This window comes from Falco naumanni, chromosome 9 (assembly GCF_017639655.2).
Source record: "Falco naumanni isolate bFalNau1 chromosome 9, bFalNau1.pat, whole genome shotgun sequence".
Lineage (NCBI taxonomy): Eukaryota > Metazoa > Chordata > Aves > Falconiformes > Falconidae > Falco > Falco naumanni.
This window is the reverse complement of record NC_054062.1, coordinates 14,640,566-14,656,300: the sequence shown is the minus strand read 5'-3', so window position 1 is coordinate 14,656,300 and position 15,735 is coordinate 14,640,566. Positions and strand designations below refer to the sequence as shown.

Here is a 15,735-nt window from a genome sequence, read left to right as displayed (position 1 = left end):
CTTTGGATGCAGCATGGCATCACGCTCATTCAAATGATGTGCTTGGCTTTGACCAAGGAATTTAATTTAGTGCATTGTTTGATTCGCAGGCATCTGTAACCTGGTGTCTTACTTGTAGTGAAGAAGACCTTTTACTGTCTGTTTTTGATAGGATGTTTACAAAACATTCTTTTGGCTTTGGTCCACATACTGAGGTGGAAGTCACAAAAAGCAGGATAGATTAAATGCAGCACGCTGTGGTTCACAGTCACTGGGAGTAAGCCTGCAGCAGAGTTGCTTTTGTTGGTTTCATTTTGGGTTTAGGAGTGTAGTAGGAACAAGAAATGCAGTTGTTTGTGGTATTTGTGGGGGTACTTCCTTGGTAAAGAGTGATATTTTGGTTCCTCCTTGTGTTTGGTAACCTTTAAACCCTGGTTGTTTTGTAGACTCCCGGACCTCCCAGTGCCACAGGTAAAACTAGTTCAAAGCACTGCGTTAGAGTTCCTAGATGTAGAAAGTTGAACTGCTAGCAGGGTAGGTTCATAATGATGTGCTTGGGTTACTAATGCTTTGTTTTTCTTCCAGTGTTTCTTTTTTTTGTTTGTTTTGAGTCATCTGCCAAAAGGAAGACTGGTTTCGCTGAAGAGCACTCTGCCTCGTAGTACATACACATAAGAAAGAAGACAGCTTTTTTCAGTTAAGTGTGTATATTGAGTGTGTATACAAACTGTATATACAAACTGTTTTTACTCTTAAAGTTGTAAATAGGCAAGACCCTTTTGTCAAACTATAAGGTTGGGAAACGGAACTAATTCAGCTAAGGACTGGCCTTTATATACTAAGGAATGCTTTCCACTTAACTGCTCTGCTCCTAAGCTTATTTTAAAAGCTAGCGTAGATTTTAGCTTAGACTGCAGGCCGCGACTTCTCAAATAATTTTAATGGTACTGCCACCCACAGCCACCCCACACAAAACAATACCCGTGGAGCCATGTAGGGAACATTGAGGAACAGATCTGACTTCAAACTACCCTGGCCTGTCTTGCCACCTGATCACGGTTTACCCTGACCAGGTTGTCTCTGTGGCCACATGAGTGTTTGTGTTGCCATATTGGAAGTGGTTGCACAAGGATGAGAATGAGCAGTCGGGAGACGGAAGGGCAGTGGAGGGCACAAAAACTCTGGCGTCACATTGAAATGGGGGTTGGAACTAGATGATCTTTAAGGTACCTTCCAACCCAACCCATTCTGTGATTCAATGATTAGCTAGTCTCTGAATAGTCTTGAAAAGTATTTCTGATCCTCTGTTGATAACTACCAAAACAATGGTATGTTTGGTTATTCTTTAGGAATATTGCAAAATGGCAAGAAAAGCTTTTTGCTCATCTTGTAATTTACAAGCTACTTGAATAGCTCTAGGTCACTTGATTTTAGTAAAAGAATAGCTCGGATGGTAAGGGAGAAAGCAGTATTGATTTTGATTGGTTTTCTTTGTATGGGTCTCTTTGGCTTTAAGGCTGTGTCCACTCTACCAAAGAAAGCTGTGTTGACGAAGTAAAATCAAGATTTTGCTATGCTTTTCCCCTGCCCCAAATAGTATTTGAACAGTTGTCTTGCCATGTGGAGAAGGTCAGCCAAATACAGCATACGTGTTTGCCTAATATGTTTGAACACGTTGCCCTGAAGTTTGTTGGACTGTTATTAGATATTTATTTTTTTTGCTTGGCTTTTTTCCTTCCTCTTGAAAAATGTGCTGCTGATGTGGGAACATGAGCTTCTCTTCCTCAACCCACCCTCTCCACTGTCCTGCCCCCCCAAAAAAAGAAGTCATGGATGTTCACTGCTTTGTATCCGCTTCACAGAATTAACTTTTTTGATCTCAGAGTTTTTCGGTGAAGGGGGCAAACATCTGTTTTCAGACTTCTTAAAAGTGTGGGGAATGCATATTGTAAATTAAAAGCCGCTGTCCTAGAATAATGCACTTACTTAAACAAAGATGCTAGAAAAGATTAACCAGGGAGTTTAATTTGCAGCAATTGTTTTGAAGGGTCTGTCCTGGAGTGCAGCTGGATGTTAACTTGATGCAGCTTCACTGTGGCTGCTTCAGGAAAAGGGCTGGGTGGGTTGGTGGGTCTTGGCTGGGTGCTCCTGCTCTCTTCTTGCTTGGCCGTTTTGCGTGTCTGCTCTCTGTTGAAGTGGCTCATGCAACTGGCTCGCAGCTGAGTGCAATACTCGGAAGCAGTGGGAGTGAGAGGCTAGGGAAAGTAAACAGACTGACACAGGTCTGGTGTTTCCCACAGTTAAATGAAACCACACCTTCAGTCAGTCCGTGTTACCCAGTGCCACACAGGCGCCTGACCGCAGATGAAGGGTCTGCTTTGTTATCTGGGTGGGAGAATGTAACCTCGCTATCAGGAGGCATTGCTCACCAGGACTGTTTTTCTGAATTCTCAGTGAGCTAGCTGATGAAAAAACCCTGTTATTTTTATTTCCCTTGGTAGAGTTGGTTTTTGCTGACTTACCGCCCTATACTAGCTCGTTTTGCAGATTGCCCATTGTTAGCATAAAGGGAGCAGAAGGGGCACGTGATGGTGAGCAGATCCATCCTGGTAGCAACTGTCAGGTTGGCATAGCTGTATTGTTACCTGTGTAAAGACGTAGCACATCTACATGGTATCTTGGCTTTGGTGGCAAAACCTGTAGAAGAAACTGCTCTAACTACAATTTCTCTGCTCCTGTGTACCCCTTGTAGCATGCTGGTCTGTGTTGTGCCAGTTAAAACTTCTTGATGCAGACTTCTCTGTATTCTGAATAACTGAAGTTACAACATTAGCACCCTTCATAATTTATTTTCTAGTTATTTTTAACTCTGATAGTTTTCATGATGCCGTTTGTGATGTGGTCCTGTACAGGCTGCCATCTGCAGAACAGAGCATCAGTTGAGAACAAGAACAAGTGATCTGTGAAAGGTGGGTAGGAATTTCTGCAGCCAGCTTCTTTGTTGAAGGTGGTCGAGAAATTGCATCTTTTACCATGTAGCTCTTATTCCTGGCAAACTTCTCCATGTAGACCAATTTATGGTGTTTAGACTATACTAAATGTGCTGACATTTACAGTTCTGTGAGTGGGAGTGCTGTGGTGGAAATTTATTCGAAGGTGAGGGGAAGGGCTAGCATAGCCTTTGCTGGTTAGGAAGCTACATGATCTGCGACAGCAGAAGGAAGCTGAAATCATATGACTCTGCAGACATTGGGAAAAGAACTGTTTTCAGTGTGGAAAGAGTGGTTATTGCAGCTCTCTGTCACGTGTACCTTTTTCTTAAAAAAATTTTTAAACTTATTCTTTTGTCATTTTCTTAGACAATCTCTCTTTATCTGGCCAAACATGAACATATGCTGTAGGCATACGTGCTTTTAATAGATAGGGTTGTCTTGCAAATACATTTGCTTTTCAGATTGCTGATCTCTGAACCAAAGCAGAAAAACAAGGAAGGGAGAGAGAGATTCCAGGCTTGTTTCTGCTGCTTTATCTTGCCTAGTTTTCCTGCCTTGTTTCAGTCGGAGGCAGCTATGTGGATGGCTGTATAATTGCTAGCATTGCTGTCAGGTCCTAGCAGCCCTAGGGGCTGCAGGGCTTGACCAGAGCTGTTTGAGGGTTGCTGTGCTGTCCTAATTTAGGTGAAATGTTAGAAGAGTAGAAACACTTTTCTTCTTTCTTCCTGTTCTGTGCAGGGATGTGGTAATTGCTCTGAATTCTTTCTTAGTCTGGTGGCAGTGAGTCAGATGCTTAGCTGGTGTGTTTGGCAAAGCTCTCTTTTGTAAGCGTAACAGTGCTGTTGTGCTTTGGCTTGGGACATGTCCCCTTCCAGAAAGGGGCATGGTGCCCCACTTGCTGTCTGAACTGTTTGACCGTCACTAGTGGGGAGTGAAATCTTACTTTGTCTGATGCAGAGGGATTTGTTTTAGCAGTAAAACACTTACCTGTCCTTTGCTGCTGTAGGATTTTGAAAAGTTTTAATTTCAGGTGTGATGGAAGCAGAATTGATCATGCTTTGAAGAGAGCTTCTAGAAATAATTTTCATGCTTTTTACATGCACTTAAGTATGAAGAACTGGATATTGTTTAGACAGGCACCTGGGAGTCTCCTCTATCCACGTGCTGAGGAGCTGTGTGGAGTAGTGTCAAAGCAGGTTTTTGAAAATGTCACGATTGGATCCATACTTCTAGCAGGTACTCAGGTATGTGTGGGCATGTGAAGAGTTTTAGCAAAAAGCAAATAGGAGTTTATAAACATCAGTATTACAAAACTGTTGGTATTACTGATTTCCGTGCACCTGCCATTGTGAGGGCGTTGGCCCATACCACCTCAGCAAGGACATCAGTGGAGCCACAGGAGCATCTCTGTGGTCTTCATGCCTGAGTAGGAAAGGCGAATGCTTCATCCTTTGGAGTGAGGAGGAGGAAGGGAGCGTAGAGACAAGTGTTTTGTCTGCAAGGGTGCTTGCCAGCCTCAGGTCATTGAGCCCTGGACATAATGTGACCTGAACAAACGGGCTTGCTAACTCTTGGTAAGACTTGTATGGATATATGGAAAGAAACCCGCACATCCAAGTAATGGTGCGAGACACCCGAAAGTCTCGGTCACTCTTTCTATATGATAAAAATGAGGATTGGCACATTGTTTTTGCCTGGAAAAGGTCTGTGCTGGTGTTGCAAACTGCTTTCAAGTGGTTTGGCTTCCTTGAAACAAGCTGTTTGAAAAAAAGAGTGCTACAGAGTTAACACACTGTTCTAACCACGCACAGCTGTGGAGCAGGTTTTGAACCCAGCATGGTTACTGAACACTGTACTGGGTTTTTGTTCACAATTATGCCACTATTAATACATGTTATAAAATTATTTTATTTTAAATTTGCACGTGTAACTTTTTTCTTTAAGATTTACATTTACGTAGAAGCATCATGAGGTAAAACATTGCTTAGAGTATTGTGCCTTTGCTGTATTTTTTTTCCTTTCTTGTTTTAACTCCTATTTTTGTCCCACCAAAACTCTATAATTATGGAAAGACATAGTTAAAACTTGGCTCAGCCCCTTCTATCCTGCAAGACTGGATTGTTCTTAAGGCAAACCGATTTAATTGTATTCCAACTGCTTCCTTTTTGCATTGTTTGTTTCCATTAGGTAAATGGTCCCGGTGGGGATAGTATCTTCAATCCCTTGTATGGTCCAAAGTGTTATTATATTTCAATCTGATTCTGTTTGTTAGCACTATATTGTGCTAGGACAGAAAGACAATGGTGTGCATTGTATTTTTGTAACATAACTATAAAGTTTTCTTTAAAGTTATTTTGGTCTTGGATACACAGTAACTCTGCCTGTCTGTGCTATGAATGTGATCATGTTAGAGGAACAAATTGATGCTGAATGTGGATGGCACCAGTGTCCTGGAGCTGTACTGCTTACTCTCTTAAGAGTCTGGGAATAATCATGTAGTAATGCTGCTTCTGAGCTTAAATAACTGAGTTTATGGGAGGTTTTCAGGGTAGGAAGCTGTTTTTCTGAACAAACTTTTTTTCCCTGATCAGTATCACTGGCTTTGAACCACAGGGGATGGTTCCAGGAATTGTCCTGCAATAATTGTTTTTTTGAAAAACTGCTTTTAAATTTGCATTGTAACCTCGAGGCTCTAAACCAAGGCATCAAAACTGAAGACATCTATTGAGTCCTTTGCATTTTTTCTGTTAAATGGCTAGATGTCACTCCTGGTTATTAGCCCCGCCTATGAGAAAACATCCTTCGTGTTTAACTAAGCAGTTTGCAGGAACCTTGCCAGTTTGCTCGTTGCAGCAAGGGCAGCCCTGCCTTGCACAAGCAGGCTGTTGCTGTAAAATGAAGTCATCCCTTACAGCCCTATCTGCCCCTCTGCCCCCAGTCTGATCTCTTTTATAAAAGGGTTTGGAAAACCTTCCTCTCTCTTGCCTGGCTCTGTTTCCGAAGGGAACTGTCGGTAAGCTGGGCCTCTGGCCTTATCTCTGTTGGCAGAACTGCCTGCCCTGGTAGGTGGCAGCGGGGGCAACACTTTTCAAACGAGGCTTTCCTGTGCTGAGGGAGGCCCTTGTTTTTTTGTTTTAACAGCTTCCTATTGTTCGAAACAGCAGGTTGTCCCCTCCCACGCTGTTCTAGCTCTTTCCTCCTCCCTTAAATAATTTTTCCATGCAAGTATTACTCAGAGCAGTTACTCTAGCAGTGAGTCCTCTGAGAGTTTTCTCAACCCGCTCTGAGCTCTAGCTTTTGTTGCAATACCAGTATGGAGTTCACGCAGTAAATAGAAAGTGGCTTCTGAAGGTAGGTCTTTCTGATTCTTAAATCAGTTTTAATGTGGTGCCACCACCGCTGTGACATGACTGATTTTTTTTTTATTGAATCCCAAGTTGTCACAGGAATTCTCTCCTATATATGGTACTGAAAGGTAGAAAATACTGCTGGCCAATGTAGAGTGCCTTTGTTTCTAAGATGCAAAGAAGAGTATTCCTTCAGTTTTGTTAATACTTCGCTTTTCAATATTACAACCTTTCTGTCTAATGGTGTTTAGTATGTGTATGTTTTATGTTCTGCTACCTGTGTGAAAGGCACTTTCTAAGCCATAAGCTGCCTCTGGTCCGCGATGCTGTAGCTGCTTCTGACTAATAGTATCCGTGATAAATTTGAAGGTGAAGCCAGTCAGAATCTCTTCTCACCTTAACATTTTTCACAGCTGGAAGGAATATTGGCAGTTCATTTTTCATCCTTGTTACTTTGTAACTAATACTATTACCTAGTCAGAAGCTCTAGGGGCTGCTTTTTTGATGATGTAGATGCAGTTTTGCTTCCCTCTACTTGTTGAATTCTGTGTTAGAAAGTTGGTAATGAAATGAGGTATTAAATATATGTAGAGCTTTTCTATTATATTAATGTGTTGATTTGTGAAAGTCATCTTGCTTTGGCTGGTTTCCTGATCCCCTGCCTTCTGTGAAGTGTCTTGTTTCCAAAACAAATAGCAATTATCCTGTGAATTTTGGAAGTCTACCACTGCTATTCCAAACTTCATGCTCCTTCAGCTCAGCATGAAGTACATCTTTGTTTAAATTTGTAGATTTGAAAAAAAATCACAAACTGTTTTCACACATTTGGTGATACTAAGCAGAGGTTTTAATTCCACAAAATGATAAATGTAGTCCTAGAGCCTGTCACTGGGGAGGGGGAAATAGTCTGTGTATCATTTTGGCTGCTCATCATTCAGTGTAATAAACATTATGCCTTTTCAAAGGCATTCCATATTTTTCTGAAGGAATAACTTCTTTGTAATCCTGGTGTGCTTTAGGCTGCCATAGAGATTGATCAGTCTGCTGAGGCAGGGCTCAGCTGTTCCACACCTGGAAGAGGAAGTCCTGCTCTCTTTGCCCTGGCTGTAACTTCTTGATGAGTTGACTAAATCACTAAATCAGTAGGAAATAAAGCAAGCCCCTCTTCTCTCCTCTTCCCCCCCGCCCCGCCTCCGGAAAAAAAAAAGGGGGGGGGGTAATTTTGTGAGCTGAATTTGGTGTAAGCCAAGGAGCAGAGGTGTTAACTACCTGTCCCAGAGCACTGGGATGGAGAGAGGGGGGTGCCCTCTTCCCTGCTGAGGTGGCTGTGAGATTTTGGGTTCGTGATCGCTCTCAGACATTGCCTCTTTGAGATGATAGGTCTTTCTTGTAGTACATTTTACTCGGTGGGAGTTAGAAAATAGGCTTGCTTTCCCCCCTTCCCGCCCTCCCAAAAAACTGGTGGTTCAAGAAACCTCTTGCTGTTCTTCGACAGTGAAGCATTGCCTTGGACATACGGGGTGTGTGTGTTTTCTGAAGTTGTTAATTTGTAATGCAGTTATACCTATAGGTTGGGGCGGTAATCTCAGAGTCTTGAGTATCTTAAAAACCCAAACAGGCAGATTCCGGGTTAGAGGGTTCCCCATCTCAGGCCAGAGGAACATGTCAAGCAGCCAGAGGAGTGAAGGAAGCAGACTGTGGTGGCTGTCACGATGAACAATGGTTTTGGCACACCTGCTGCCTTGCCGCTGAGCTTCTCCGTGCTTGGCAGGAAAGGAGTGATTTGGAGGATAACCAGATAGTTTTGTAGATGTTTTTTGGTATGTTTCCATCTTCTCTGAGGGAGAGAAAACAGAAGCACTTGCTTTATAATGTAACAAATGGCTGGTAAAGGCTGGCACCATCAACTTTCGGGGCAGGATTTAATAATGCACTTATAAGTGGGAAAGTCAATATTGTGCTAGACCCAAGGGCCCTTCAAAGCAAATACAGGGAGACTAATGTACTGTGGGAAGGGGGAATGTGGGATATAGTCAAAGCAATGTGTTAGAAAAAAATATGTTCATAATACTCTTTGGAATAGATAAAAACATATCTATATAGTTTTAGTCAAGAAAAAAATTTTCTAGTAATCAAGAAGCAAAATGTAGAGAGCTGGAACAAATGCATTTGTGATTTGCAGTACAGCAGTTTTTTGACTCCACCAAGTGCCAAGTGATGTTAATCAGTTGCTGTTTCTCCTGGGAGTTGTCATGGATGTAAGCTGCGAGACAAGATTACTTCTTCCAAATAGTAGCGTGTCACAGCCATGTCATTTCATCCATTTTTCAGTTGTGGCTTTTCAGGTTCTGGTGTTTTGGATCATAATAATAGTATCTTTAACTGATGTATTGATATGTATGAAATTCCACAAAAGGTCTGCAAGTTTCTTGTGTGCTCAATTCCACAAGAGAATGTGCATTACTCTCATTGTCCTAATTGGTGAGTACCTGGGTCACCAGGGTGTATTGGAATTGGAGAACTTGGGGGGATGGGAAAAAATGAGAATGCTAAAAAGCTAGAAGAGCTTCCTTCTAGTTTAGCAAAGAAAATACATCTAACACAGCACATTTTGGCTCAAGCTTAGAGCAGTTTAGCTTCAAATGGAGTGACTTCAGTCCCAGTGCAGCAGAAATGTAAGATTTTTCCAGGTCAGCCACTTGGTTGCACATGTGTACACACATGTCTATGATTTATTTTCTTAATCACAGAGGAAGGGTGCATAGACTTTTAGTCTGGATAGAATATTTTTTCCTGTCTCCCTTACAGGTGTGTATGAAGAAGTGTTACATGTTGTAATGCTGGCTAAGCAGTGGGTAGTAATAGTAACAGTGTGTCTGAATGCTTTCTTCAAGTATTGAAGGAAAAATTTGTAAATGATTTCTCAACAAAGCATTTATTGTGGTGTAATAAGGTGACTAAAAATACCATCCTGGTGTGGTAACCCTTCTTGATAAGGATAGCTTTTACAGATGTTGCTTTCCTAGATGTCAGGTGATCGTTCCTTGAAGGGTGGTTATTCTGAGGGAGTGGACTTTTAAACACCACAGTGTTTGGTTTTGTCCTTTTATTGGTTTGCTGGCGTTCTGGATCTGCATCTTTTTCTGTACCAAGTTGCTAATCTTCTCGAGACCCTCCTCTGTTAAATGCAAGAGTTACATCCCTTCAGCAATTTTTTTTGTGTCACCAGCATGTTGTCTAGGGAATTCTGGGGAAAACAGTTTCTATTGTGCAGCATTACAATGCTCGGAGACATGAGCCTGAAGCAATATCAGCAGGTCTTGTCCTAACAGGATTTGGCAAGAGCAGGTGTGGCCAATGTGTGGCATGCCACTCTGCTGTGCAACTGGAAGGTGAAGGCTCCGTGTTGTGACCAGCTCTGGGTGGTGCTGGTGTGGGGGTGGCTGTGGGAAGAAAAAAGCCTTGAAGACTGTCTTTGATTGCTATGACAGAATCTGGAGTCCACAGGTTTGAAGAGGATGTGTCTAACCCTTCTCCTGTGGAGCTCCCAAAAGACTGAAAGGATTTTATCATCAAAAAAGCTAAATTTTATTTAAATAAGTACTAGAAAGTTTGCTTTTTAAAAAGGGAAAATTCCAAAGAGCTAGGGAAAACAAGATGGAAATAAGCTTGTGTGCAACTTACCTGTTGCCCACCATTTCCCTGCTTCCCAGCCTGGTAGTCACTGAGTGGCCCCACAGGTCTCTTAGAAGTTTTGTGCCACATCTAAGACCAGCCATACCCCGCAGTCCCTGGAGCGCTCTCCTTTGAACACCCTTGGTACTTCCCCAAGTGGGACAAGGGAACTTGGGGCTGTATCCCTGCTCCCAAGGGTCCTATGTGGCACAGCCACACTCTTAAGAGATCACATACATAATTAGAAGCCAGAAACCAAACAGTTACAGAAAAGACATCATCCTGAGACCCAGTTACTTCCCCATCCCCTGCTGCCTGTGATGGAGTGGAAGAACCCCTACAGCTGCTGTTGTCTCTTGCCTTGAGACCTTTCCCCAAAGCTTCTTATGTGTTCCACCCGCAGCCTCGTTCCCTGAGGCACTCTGCTGGAAGGGATGGGACACATCAGTTCAGACTGTAGACTTAGTGCTTTCTTTATGGGGGGGAAGAGGGGGAGAAAGGTGAACAGAGTGCACGGAATATAACATCGGTTCAGGATGCTGTGCTTTCTGAATTTCATGTGTTGTGGTCTGGACTAAGCCAGAAGCTGTGTAGTCCTTTGTGCTGAACCTTGCGGCACTCGTGGGAGTTACTGTTGGAAGGATATGTGGCTTTAGTTTCACAAGTGGTTTCAGCCATTGGTGCAGGATCAGATTTGCGAGAGTAACAGAAGTAGCTGCTTGCTTTTCAGTAGAGCTCGTACCCACAGCAGCATTGAAACAGTTGAACCACTGCTGAAACTAAATCTGTGAAGTAAGCATCCTTTTATTTACATCCTTTAATGTACAGCCTAGGCTGAAATTCTATTGTCTGAAGTTGAGCAAGGCTGCTGTTTTCTCTAGCTACTCTTTCAGTGTTGAACTCGGTGGCTTGAGCGTTTGTTGTTGGCTGGGTACTTTGCAGTGCTGTTGAGCCAGGCCTCATTTCTGTATATGAGGACATGTTTACATACTCTCAGACTTGCTGTTTTTCATTCTGCTTTGAAATAACAACAAAAAGCTTTATTCCTCTCCACATGTACCAGTTGCTTAAATGTATTATGACTTCCCCAGGAACCCACAGAATTCTGTTTCAATTTCATATTTAACAGCCTTCTTCCAGCTGTAAAGAGACGAACTCTTGCAAACTACCTCTTCATGCTCTTTTTCTGTCAATGAGCAACCCACAAATAATATAGAAAGGTGCCTTTCATGGTATATACACCTCCTCTTGAGCACTTCCTGGTTTGTTTGTTTGTTTTTTTGTAGGGAGCTTCTGGTGCCACTTAGTAGTGTCATTTCATCACCAGGCAGAGAAAAAATAAATCAAAGTTGTTGACATCATTCTTCTTTCTTACCCCAACACCCAACTGGTCTATTCAGCTTGTATTATACTGCATTTGCACAGCTTCTGCTTCTGTGACCCATTAGGACAGAGGCTGCTTGTACTTAACAAGAGTTTCTTTCATGCTTTGTGGATCTCTCCAGGCCACAGCAGGGCACAAAATAATCCCTTTTGCATTTGGTAGTTTCACAGTACATTTCTGGTGAGGATGAAATAACCTTTCCAAATGAAAACAATAACACCTCCTCCATAAGCCTGGTTTTGATACAAGGTAATTGTATCATTGTTTCTGCATTTTACAGAATGAATGGCAGCTTTTTTTCCCCAGCAGATGTCAAGACTTCAAGATAATAAAATTTGTAAGGAAAGAGCTGTGTAAGTTTTCAAATTCAATGTGGAAGTAGTTTTTTATGGTAGCATCTGTTAAGACTTACATAAACAGTCTCTTTGGATCATAACTTAAAAATCTGAATTCAGACTTTGAATTCAAAGAGGCCAGAGTTTTGTGGAAGTTCATATGCAAATCTTATGGCTTCACCTTCTAGTTCTAACTTAAAATGAAAGATATGTATTTCAGGTAACTTGTTTATAGGGTACAATCTGCTTTGCACACATGAAGCTTCCATCTCTGTATACTGTTGCGTATTCTGTAATGTTTTAGTTTCTGAAATGTATTTCTGACAAATATACTGTATACAAAAATCGGAGAAAGTACCTTTTGCCTGGTTTAGCCATCTATGCCAGCTTTCACACAGTTGAAATAGGTTGAACTGGATTTGAAGGCTTTTTTTACAGCTGCTTGATAAACAGATATCAGGGGTTTTTTTGTTCTTCAAAATGCTTATTCTAGTACATCTTTCAGAATGTCTCATACCAGAAGTATTTAAACAGGGTAAGTTTTCTGTTTGTAAGGGACTTCTCAAAGAAAGTAAAATTTCAGCTGTGTCCTGTTATACAAGGGCTCCTTTCCTCTGTTTGCAGGCAGGAATCATTACGTGGCCTTGCCCATATTTAATGTTTAGCTGTGAGTCCAAGACTGTTGTGCATTCAGTTGTCATTATCCTCTCCTTTTAAAACACACGGAACCCTGCAAAATGGCCAGTTACTTTGAGATCCTATGATGGATTGGGGCTGTGGCTGCGGCATGGTATGTCGATGGTACATCAGCTCAGCCAGCAATGGCCAGTTGGCCAGGTCTGGTGCTGGGGTGCGGGAGCCATGGTAGCATATTACAAAGGCTGGATTTGATAGTGAAAGACAAGAGCACCATGTGCAAGTTTGGGTTGTAAAGTTTTGAGATTTGGTCATGTCTGTTTGCTCCCTGTTTAAAAAAGAGGAAAAAAAACCAACCCCAATTCCTCATCAGCTCGCACAAAGTCTTTTCCTCTGTCTTTCCCTAAGTGCGTTGATCAGATGTTTTCTTCTGCTGGTCTGCTGTTTTCCAGAGAAAACAAGAAATTAAGCTTTGAGCTCTCTTCCCCCTGCTTGTCTCTTCCAGGTTGTTGGTGAGGTGTATGGTATCATGGTATGTTTCCCCAACACGTTTGTTTTACTCTTCCCATATGCTATTAACTGTTGTTGGAGATGGAATGTTTTGATTCAGTAAGCTTTCTCTTGTGGTATGTGCACATGTTTTTCCTACTCAGGTCCTGAAGTCTTCAGTGGGTTTTGTGGGAAAAGGCCTCTGTATACACAGCCAAATGAAGCAAACCCAACTCTCTTGTTCTTGTTAGTTATGCTTATTCCTCTAAAACTAAATAGTAATGATCTTAAACCCAAGTTGAGATTATTAAGTGCTTATGCATGTGTGTGCACACTCGTGATGCTGCTGAAATGTTATTTATAGCTGTACAGCACAGATGACTGCTTAGAAAAAGAGGAATAATCAGCATGTTGTGGATGCTGGGTGCATGATTCTATATTTTTATGTGGAAGTATTAATCTATATAATATTCTGTGGTGCAGCAACCCTCCTGCTGCTTGCCAGTTTTAGCAAGGCAGGAAAAAGTGATTTAAGCATTTAATACTGGGACCCAGCACAGGCACTTGAGCTGCTGCTTGCTCTTTCTTTACTCTCTCTGCCTGTGCTTTGTTTGCACAAACTCCTCTATACATCTTTAATTTTGCACCTGCGAATGTTGTTAGTCTGGCAGGAACATGAGTGTTACAAGCCATCTTAACATGTGGTAATGGTGGTACAGGTAAAACACAAAATACCACGAGTTAATAGTTTGAGAATAAGCTATAACCATTATCTTAATACCAAATATTATCCTGAGACAAGAGAAAAGAGGGAGGGAGTAAATGCTGTTCTAGTACTATCAAATATATTGTCTGGCCCCAGCTGTTGATCACAAGGGAGGTAGGAATTGTGTCTGCCCACCCGCTGTGGAGGTTTTCACTGGCCAGTGGTATCAAAAAGTCCATTATGTGCCTGTGTTGATGAAACTGCTTTCTGCCCTAGGTGTCATCTTTCCCCTCAAGCACTGCCTGGAGAGAACACTACATTGCAGTATTTGACCAAGGTCTTTAACACATCACTGGAAAGACCTACTTACCCGGCCAAAGGCCATCCGTCTGTTTGGTAAACGTCTATGGCTAGTCTCAATGTGTTGCTGCCTTTGCTTAATCTGCATTGTCTTTCCTTTGAAATTGAAGTACTAATGGCGCCGGAGTCCTGTTGGCTTGTCTTCCTGCAAAAATCCAGTTCTTGCTTACCTGTGGTTTATATTGTATGTGGATGTGTGAGTATTAACACATTCAGTTGTTTCAAACATTACTGAAATCAAGGTATAATGAGAGAGAGTTTAATGAAACAGAGGAATTTTTGGTGCTGTAATGTGAACAGTATATGATTTGGGAGTTGATTGCTACAGATTTCTGTTTAAGGAAAGAACAGAGTGTGAAGATTGACAGGAGAACTCATAGTTATAACGAGGTAGCTGTTAGAGAAGAGGAAGAATTTTTCTGTTCAGCAGTGAAAGTCTGCAAGGTCAGGAAAAGAATGGCAGCAGGATTTTAGGATTTAAACAGTCATCATTAAGCCTTATGTTGCTGAATACTACTGACTACTTCTCAAAGCTTCTAGGAATGCTTTAGTCATTGTTGGGTTGGAATTTGCAAGCCAAAGTAGAAAATCTTTGTTTTCTTGGGTCAGTGGTATTACTGAAAGAGAGACAATTATTTTCTTGTGAATAAGATGCCACAGGAAAAAGCGGCTTGAAATCTTGTTGCAGTAGCCGAGGGCTGTGAAATACAGAATTTTGTGGTGAAAGTGTTTGTTTATGTGGAGATTGAATCAAATACTCAATTTATCTTGAAGCTCCCCTTTGGAGATCCAAGGTGAAAATTTGGAAAGGGAGTAACTGGCAGCAGGAGGCTGGCTCAGCATTTGCTAGAATCAGACTAGAACCTTCCATTTCACCATATGGTTGACAGCTGCCCTGTTCCTATTTGTCATGATTTTCTGTGTTACACAGGATTGATTGGTGATGTTTAACTGCTTTTGAGCACTTGCATAACATTTGAAGCTGCCATGTTTTCCCCATTTATCCAAAGCCCGCAAGTTCCATACGGAGTGGGATGAAAAACTGGTTTTACCGCACCCTCCCTCCTTGTGAAATGTCCAGCACCAAGCCTAGGGGTAGGTAGGGTGCTTAAATACAGGCTTGGGAGAACAAATATGGACTTCATGTAGAAAGTAAGATAAAAATTTAGGATAAGTGTTTTGGGAATCCGGGTGTGTTAAGATACAGGCTTTTGTTGTCATGTACAGCAGTCTTAAAGAACTGGGCAGCTGTGAGGGGGAAATCTGAAGGGAGTGCAAATTGTTTTGAAATGGTTTGAATTTACTTCAGGCTGGACAGACTTCCTTAATTTTATATATATTCCTTCCCTCTTCAACTGTCAGGGAAAAGTTGTTTGAAATAACAGATCCTTTGGGCTGTGTAACAGAAAGGGGGGCAGCTGCTTCCGAAGGATTTCAGAAATAGGACACAAAGCTGTGGGCTCGTCTGCCTCCATTCCCTGTAACCTCCACAGCAAATGCGTGTGCCGAAAGTACTATGATGCATGAGATCAGTGGTTATTAATACCATGTTTTTGATATGAGTAAAAGTGTTATCTGGGGAGTGAAGTATGTTTTGGCAGTAAGCCCCACACAAAGTAAATAACGTGGCCTTTGCATCTCTAGTTCTGACCTAATCTCTCTCATTGTTTGTCTTCAAACAGAAGCCTTTCATTACTTGATTATCCCACATTGTGCTTTTATAAAATGCAGTCTCTAAGAAGAGATGCTTTCCCCTAGAACCTTCTAGATGATCTTGCAGGTTAAGTTATTTTCGATCAGAAAAGGCTGTAATACTGGCATTAGATATTTA

The 15,735-nt window shown here is 41.8% G+C and overlaps 1 protein-coding gene across 12 annotated transcripts in view; it reads left to right on the top strand.

The window, feature by feature from the left end:
• USP54 (ubiquitin specific peptidase 54) overlaps window positions 1–15,735 on the top strand; it is a 110,293-nt gene that overhangs the window by 26,536 nt on the left and 68,022 nt on the right. For 2 of the 12 annotated variants that reach the window (XM_040606025.1, XM_040606026.1), the window contains exon 2: window positions 13,821–13,940. The exons of 3 other annotated variants lie outside the window; for them this stretch is intronic. The gene's annotated coding sequence lies outside the window, so the exon portion shown is untranslated. Of the gene's footprint in view, window positions 1–6,059; window positions 6,324–13,820; window positions 13,941–15,735 lie in introns of those variants that run through there. 7 more of the 12 variants (XM_040606038.1, XM_040606037.1, XM_040606036.1 and 4 more) reach the window with 7 other exon arrangements.